This window comes from Amphiura filiformis, chromosome 15 (assembly GCF_039555335.1).
Source record: "Amphiura filiformis chromosome 15, Afil_fr2py, whole genome shotgun sequence".
Lineage (NCBI taxonomy): Eukaryota > Metazoa > Echinodermata > Ophiuroidea > Amphilepidida > Amphiuridae > Amphiura > Amphiura filiformis.
Window position 1 is genome coordinate 37,654,381 of NC_092642.1, and position 7,831 is coordinate 37,662,211.

Consider the following 7,831-nt stretch of genomic DNA (forward strand, 5'->3'; position numbering starts at 1 on the left):
CAATTATGAGTTTGTTTCAAATAAAACCATGTGATTCATGCTTGATAATTATTTTTCTAACATATTTATAAGGCATAATGTCATGATTTCCGCAGACCCCGTTTAATAGACATAGACCTTCATGTAGCAATTCTGTACGAGGATTGGAGGAAGACATACACATATTCTAATCTTAGTCGCCTTAGTGTTGGATCGGCGACCTCCTACACCAGTGTCAAAGACCAATGGACCCCCTCTCAATTGACTAAGAATGAGAATAAACTATATAAATTTCTGTTTTTACTAGCATCAACTGTAATGTCCAATATTTTGCCTTAATGGATAGGCCTACCGCAAATGCGCCAGCATGATTCAGCATCCACAACTCAAAATATTGAACCTGCCTTACCGTTCACACGGCTAGTAAAAACAACAATTCCTCCATCAAAAAGCTATTCAATTTTCAAAATAATACTGAGTGCCATTCTTTTACTCAAAGAAAAGATAGAAGTGAAAATTTCCTGCCAAATGAGATCCTTAAGAAATCATGGTGTTGCTGTATAAAATGGACAAATTTGCATATTTAAGTGTTTCCGTACTGTTTTTAGGGGCTGTGCAATAATTATGAGCCTTGGTGGGAGGGTAAAATGGGAGGGGGAAACACATTTTTGGCCAGCTGAAAGGGAGGGTGCGTGCAATTTTTGACAAGCCGAGTGGGGGGTAGTAAGCGATTTTTGGCATATTCATGGGGCACCAAAAAAGGAAATGCTTAAATATGCTAATTTTCCTGCTCGCTGCGCTCGCAACATGTATCTAGACCAATGAAGGTTTGAACAAGGGGGGAGGGGGCAAAGATTTTTTGGCAGGCTGAGAGGGGCAAGCGATTTTGGCAGGCCGTGAGGGGCAAGTGATTTTGTAGAGCCGTTCGGAAATTTTATTGCCCATGCACAGCCCCCATGAATGTTAAAATCCCCCCCCCCCCTCGGCTTGCCAGAAATTTCTACCCCCTGGCTCGCCAAAAATATCTCCCCCCCCCCCCAACAAAAAAATTACCCTCCCACCAGTGCTCATAATTATTGCACAGCCCCTAATTGCTCTGCCACTTGAGAGAATACCACAACAATTTTTCATGTAACCATGGACATGAACCGTGTTATTGCACTTACCTGTAGGTGCATTTTGCAATTGTAAATTATATAACATTTGTAACTTTAAGTTCTGATCCATCTTAAAGATAGTCAGGTAATATGTATTGCCATTTACTTCCAATTTTAGAGATAAATTTATCCAATCTTTATACTGATATTTATAGTGTCATTTAAAGAATTTACTTTGTACCAGTCATGTAGCCGGGACATGTAGATTGAATAATCATCAAGAATATGATAAGTCTCTTGAGTCACAAATTGTGTTGTTTCTCCTGCAACCATGGCAGCCGCAAGGTTGATTTTTAAATCATGCCCCTGTAAAATAAGACAAAAATAGTAAGAACATATTAAAAAGTGTGAATTAAATGGAATTGAATTTTGAATTTCTTTAAATTTTAAAAATAATTTTGATTTAAATCATGGACCTGATACTGAAAAAAAATACAAGGTAAATTTTTACAAGCGATTTTACCCCAATTCTCCAACATTCTTCATATTGTTGATTTCATCATTACATGTAAATAAAGAGTTCTAAATTCTCTGTTATCTTTTATCTGCATGGGTTTGCTGTTGGCATTCATTATTCTACTTACCATTGACAGATCCACTGACCACTGCGTCTTCACAGACTCTTCATAGAAATCAAACCAATCCACTTAACACATTGATAACCAGCATCAACTGCAAATCAAACACACAATTAAGCATTATGATCAGTTAATTTAAAAAAAGAAATCAAACTTTATTAGGGGCAGCTTCAAAACTCGACTGCCAGTTGCCCACTGGGTCATTGGGCTCAGCTTCTAATCGCCAGTGTTCACTCATGTGCTGATGTCCACACAAGCACATTTAAAATCAACGGCACATTGAAATCAAGGATTTTTCAAGATTTTAGGCCTAGTAAAGCTTTACGAGGCCTAAAATCTCGATAAAATTCTTGATTTTATCGAGATTTTAGGCCTCCTAAAGCTTTGCGTAAAAGCTACGGAACATTGGAATCAATTAAAATTCTCAATTTCAATTTTATTGATATTTTATGCCTAATAAAGCTTTACGGGGCCTAAAATCTCAATAAAATTCTTGATTTTACTGATTTTATCAAGATTTTAGGCCTCGTAAACCTTTGCGTAAAAGCTACGGAACATTGGAATCAATTAAAATTCTCAATTTCAATTTTATCAAGATTTTAGGCCTAATAAAGATTTACGAGGCCTAAAATCTCGATACAATTCTTGATTTTACTGTTCCGGAAAAGCTACGGCACATTGAAAATTTGAAATCAAGGATTTTATCGAGCTTTAAAACCTCCTAAAGCTTTGCATAAAAGCTACGCAACATTGGAATCAATTAAAACTCTCAATTTCAATTTTATCAAGATTTTAGACCTAATAAAGCTTTACGAGGCCTTAAATCTCGATAAAATTCTTGATTTTACTGTTCCATAAAAGCTACGGCACATTGAAATCAAGGAATTTAGCAAGATTTTAGGCCTCGTAAAGCTTTGTGCAAAAGCTACGGAACATTGAAATCAATTAAAATTCTTAATTTCAATTTTATCAAGATTTTAGGCCTCATAAAGGTTTACGAGGCCTAAAATCTCAATAAAATTCTTGATTTTACTGATGATTTTAGGGCTCGTAAAGCTTTGCGTAAAAGCTACGGAACATTGGAATCAATTAAGATTATCAATTTCAATTTTATCAAAATTTTAGGCCTTGAGCCCTTGTAAACCTTTACGGGTTTAAAATTCTACTGTTGAAAAAAATTTAAGTTTAAGAGGCCTAAAAATCTTGATAAAATCCTTGATTTCAATGTGCCATAGCTTTTAATTTATGGAACATTGAAATATAAAATTTTATCAAGATTTTAGGCCTCTTAAAGCTTTACACCCGTTGGCGTTGGGTGTTTTTGACAGCATGAAATAAACCAAACAATTATTATTGCAAAATTTCTCCAAATCTATGCTAAGGCTACGCATGAAATAGAACCGAGAACAATATTGATCACGGGATTGAGTACGAAGTAGGAAACCAAACTTATTCCTGTGATTTATTTATCTGGCCAGCTATCCACTGGATCGGGAGAAAATAATAAGAACCCCTTGGCCTTTATTTCAATTTCGCTGACCTTTGTGTGCTAAAACACCCCTATTTTTCCAATTTCACAGACAATTTTGTCCATGGACAAGCCCTAAAAATGACCCCTTTTTCCTCAATTTTGGTAATTAAATGATCGTACGGTCAGTATTGCGTTGAGTTGAGTAGCCTAAAGCCACGATTTCTCCGTGTTACGAAATTAAAATTCCGTGTTACAAATTGGACGATTTCCGTGATTTTCCGTTTTCCAATAATTATAAAGCACTGAAAATTGAAAACAAACATGTTTTATAAGTGTATTTTGTATTACCCTTTACTGTAGTAGGCCTAGAATTAATGCTAAAATGGGTTGTTTAATGGTTGATTACTGCCAAATAATCACTTTTCTTTGTTTTATTTTGCAAATCAACACAACAGTTAGACATTTTACACAGTTTTTACAATTTTGTGGCATTTTCAAATTTCCGTGGGCAAACCCCGATTTCCGTGAATTTTTCCGTTTTTCCGTATCACGGAGAAATCGTGGCTTTAGAGTAGCCCCACCGGGCACCGGGGCTTTACAAAGCCTAAACTAAAACTCTCAATAAAATTGAAGGTGAGAATTTTAATTGATTTCAATGTTCTGTTGCTTTTACTCAAAACTTTACAAGGCCTAAGGGGGCTGGCATTTTCTTCGGAAGGGGGGTCCCAAAAATACTGGGGGGTCATAGAATTTTCAGACCAAAAATAGGGGGTTATAATTTTTTAACACCCAAAATAGGGGGGGGGGGTTATAGAATTATTAAGGGCTGGTGATTTAAAATTTTCGCGCACTGCGCGCGCATTCTTTAACTTTGCAGTCGAAATGTGCGTACAATCTATGCAAAATTTGTACACGCTCCGCGCGCCTTCTTTACACTTACAATTAAAATTTTACCGCGCTCCACACACTTTCTTCACTTTTAAGTTTTGACGCGCTCCGCGCCTTAGTTCCGGCAATGAATAATTTTTCTTGAGTCTGTGTAGTTGGAAGGGGGGGGGGGGGGTCATAAAATTTTTCGACCCGCGATGGGGGGGGGCGTAAAAAAATTTGCCCGCGATAGGGGGTCATAAAAATTGACTCCGGTCACCGACATATTTAGGACCCCCCTTCCGAAGAAAATGCCAGCCCCCTAAAATCTCGATAACAGTTCTCATTGTACGTGTGAACGCTATCGGTGGAACAATAGTCGGGACATGGCAGTACATGCATGATTGAAAAAGGAATTTGGTACTCCCTACAACTTAGGGGTGGTGCAATAATTTATGTGTACCCCCAGGGGGGTGAATTGTCAAAATGGTCTTCCAAAAATTGCTTGCCCCCCCTCTGGCCGTGCCAAAAAATCTTTGCCCCCCCCTTTCGACGTGCCAAAAACCTTTGCCCCCCCTTTGATGTGCCAAAAATCTTTAGCCCCCCTGTACACATGCATGATTTGGGGGAACCCGAATTTAAAACCTTAAATTGTCTTATCATATAGTGCGAGCGTAGCGAGCAGGAAATTTTGCATATTTGAACGTGTTCCTAACGTTTTCCTAAGCCTTTTAGGGCGTAATATAGAAACAGTGCCCAAAATATCTGTGCCAAAAATTGCTTGCCCCCCCTTTCGACCTGCCAAAATCGCTTGACCCCCCTTTTGACCTGCCAAAAATGCTTGCCCCCCCCTTTTGGCCTGCCAAAAATCTTTGCCCCCTATAATTCACCCCCTGAAATACACATAATTATTGCACCACCCTTACAAGTACAAAATTATGCATGGCATTGGCATGCCTAGCCCTAGCCTATAAATAATAATTTAAATTACTCCCCCTATTCCCTATCGCAATTTACTGACTAAAAACTTCACAATTCCTGACCGTGATGTGTATGGTAAACTGTCTAGGCAAAAATAAAGGCCTATTCAATAAATACGAGTCTGCCGTGAAGACATTAAAAAGCTCAAGTTTACCCCTATACATTTGCATAGGGTTTCGTGTGCCTCCACAGAAGCTCACAGACGCCGATTTACTTCCTTTAAAATTTCACGTTTTCTGACATTTTTATGGCCAGACAAAAGCACATAGGTAAAATAATGTCATTTACTAGCAGAACAATGAAGAAAAATCCCCAAATCATACATATAAGCCATGATTTGAGGCAATTTACTCACCATTTTCACTTTTGTGTGCACATTGAAAAAGCGGCCATCTTGGTTTCTTCTCTGATGAGCAAACTCATGAATATGCAAATTAGCTTCTTCCACAAATACATGGCATACTGTTTTTATATTTAGGAAGAATCAAAATAGGATTCTTCCTATCCTAGGATCAATCATAAGTCCTGACTTAGGATGAATTGTATTGGAACTCTTCCTAAATAAGTTAGGAAGAGTTACTTAGGATGAATCCTAAGTATAGCTTTATGAAATAGGACCCAGGGGAACATTTTGCAGGCATCAAGTCAAAGGTCATGCAGAGGTCAAATTTTAGAAATGCATTTTCTGGACATCTGTAAGGGGTATGAGGTTCAAACTCGCTTACAACAAACTTAATGACCAAGGGAACATTTTGGAAAATTTTGCCGGGGTCAGGTCATAGGTTATCTGGGGTCAAACCTTTAATTTTATTTTCTGGACATCTGTAAGAAGTATGGAGCTCAAACTCATTGACAACAAATCTCATGACCAGGGAACATTTTGCAGGGTCAGGTCAAAGGTCATGCAGAGGTCAAATTTTAGAAATGCATTTTCTGGACATCTGTAAGGGGTACGGGGCTTAATGCCAAGGGGAACATTTTGGAACACTTTGCAGGGGTCAGGTCAAAGGTCACCTGGGCCAAATCTTAGAATTTCATTATCTGGACATCTGTAAGGAGTACGGGACTCAAACTCGGTGACAACAAACCTCATAACCAGGGGAACATTTTAGGAACATTTTGCAGGGGTCAGACACCTCCACAACACCAACACGCCCAGCTAGGTTTGTGGTCTATGACCACCATTTGCCACTAGTTACCAACTTCTATTATTATGCGGCATTAAATGTCGGCTCAGCTCTTTTTAAATTTCAATCCTTCTGATCCGATTTCCATTCAATGTGCTCTGTCAAGACTCTCAAACTGCATTAGCGAGATAAAACTGTGGATGACTAACAACATGTTGATGCTGAACGATAACAAAACGGAGTTTTTTATCGCTGTTTCACCACACAATAGGCGCAAGTTACCATCAAATATTCATCTTCAAATTGATAACAATGTTATCATTCCCTCTGACACTGTTCGTAATCTGGGTGTCCTCTTTGATGGTCAGCTTTCCATGTCAACCCACATTACAAGCTTGTGTAGTAATGTCACTTACCATCTTCGTAACATAACACGTATACGCCGGTTCTTAGACAGAGACACATGCCACCACATCGTTAGGTCGTTAATTCTTTCTCGTCTCGACTATGCAAATGCAGTTCTACTTGGAGCAAATGCAACTGACATCGCGAGACTTCAGAGACTGCAAAATTGGGCGGCAAAACTAATTTTCTGTGCAAAGAAGCGTGATCATGCAACACCGTTCATCAAAGAGCTCCACTGGCTTACCATCAAGAACAGAATAACATTCAAAATCCTTGTCATTGTTTTCAAGTGCCTAAATGGCTTTGCTCCATCATACCTTGCCTGCAACTTGTCTCTGTACTCACCTGCACGAACTGGCTTACGATCTTCAACTGACACTACCAGACTCACTGAACAAACTTACACACCTCGCACTCTTCAATCTGCTGCCGACAGATCATTCGCATATGTTGCTCCTCGGTTGTGGAACACTTTACCACCTGCTCTGCGCTCTGTGGCATCACTTCAAATGTTTAAGAAAGGACTTAAAACACACCTTTTCACACAATGATTTTCTTTTGTTCCATATTATTTGCTTGCTTTTATTTTTGTTTTGTTATTTATTTTATAGTGTATCATCACACACGCTGTGATATCTATGAAACAGCGTGTCATAAATAATTTGTATGATAAAGTGTAACTTCATAATGTAATGTAACACAATTTAACTCAATTTTAGTAACGGTTGGGCAAGAGGAAATCAATAATACGTAAAAATGATATAGGCTATATGTAGGCCTATATATAATTATTATAAAACTAGGTCTAGATTTTTTTTCTTATGCATACTGTCCATTTAAACAGGCACAGTAGGCCTACGAAAAAATATATAAAAGGGGTGATATCAAACGGCCATTTATTTGTCTTATTAACTAGTATTATATAACTTATTTATTATAAAGTAGTTTCTTATTTTACTGATTATTAATATAATGAAATTATTTCAATAGTATTTTAAGGTAAAATTCTGTAATTTGAAATATATATCACATGAAGTCAATTTAATTTTTTTAATAAAATGTCTATTTTCACATCTGACTTACTTCGCGTGCAACTGACTTTATAACTTAATCATGTAATGATAAAACGAGAATGATAAGTAGATCGAACCAAGTTGTCCCAGCAAACATAAAAACGTTTTAAACACTTGGGTTTTGATTTAAGTAAATTAAATGTCGGGATATATAAAGGTTATGAAAACGTTTTAATACGTTTTGTAAAAACAC

The 7,831-nt window shown here is 37.6% G+C and overlaps 1 protein-coding gene and 1 long non-coding RNA gene across 2 annotated transcripts in view; both read right to left on the bottom strand.

The window, feature by feature from the left end:
• The window catches only part of LOC140171587 (uncharacterized), a 40,903-nt gene extending 33,743 nt beyond the window's left edge, over window positions 1–7,160 (bottom strand). Inside the window, exon 1 of the mRNA XM_072194865.1 lies at window positions 6,911–7,160. The gene's annotated coding sequence lies outside the window, so the exon portion shown is untranslated. The remainder of the gene's footprint in view (window positions 1–6,910) is intronic.
• On the bottom strand, window positions 1,121–5,596 carry LOC140172215 (uncharacterized). The gene is made up of 3 exons (XR_011861706.1): window positions 5,389–5,596; window positions 1,721–1,808; window positions 1,121–1,442 (listed from the first exon to the last, which is right to left on the bottom strand). It is a non-coding gene; the product is annotated as an uncharacterized lncRNA (long non-coding RNA).
• Window positions 7,161–7,831: the final 671 nt, after the last annotated feature.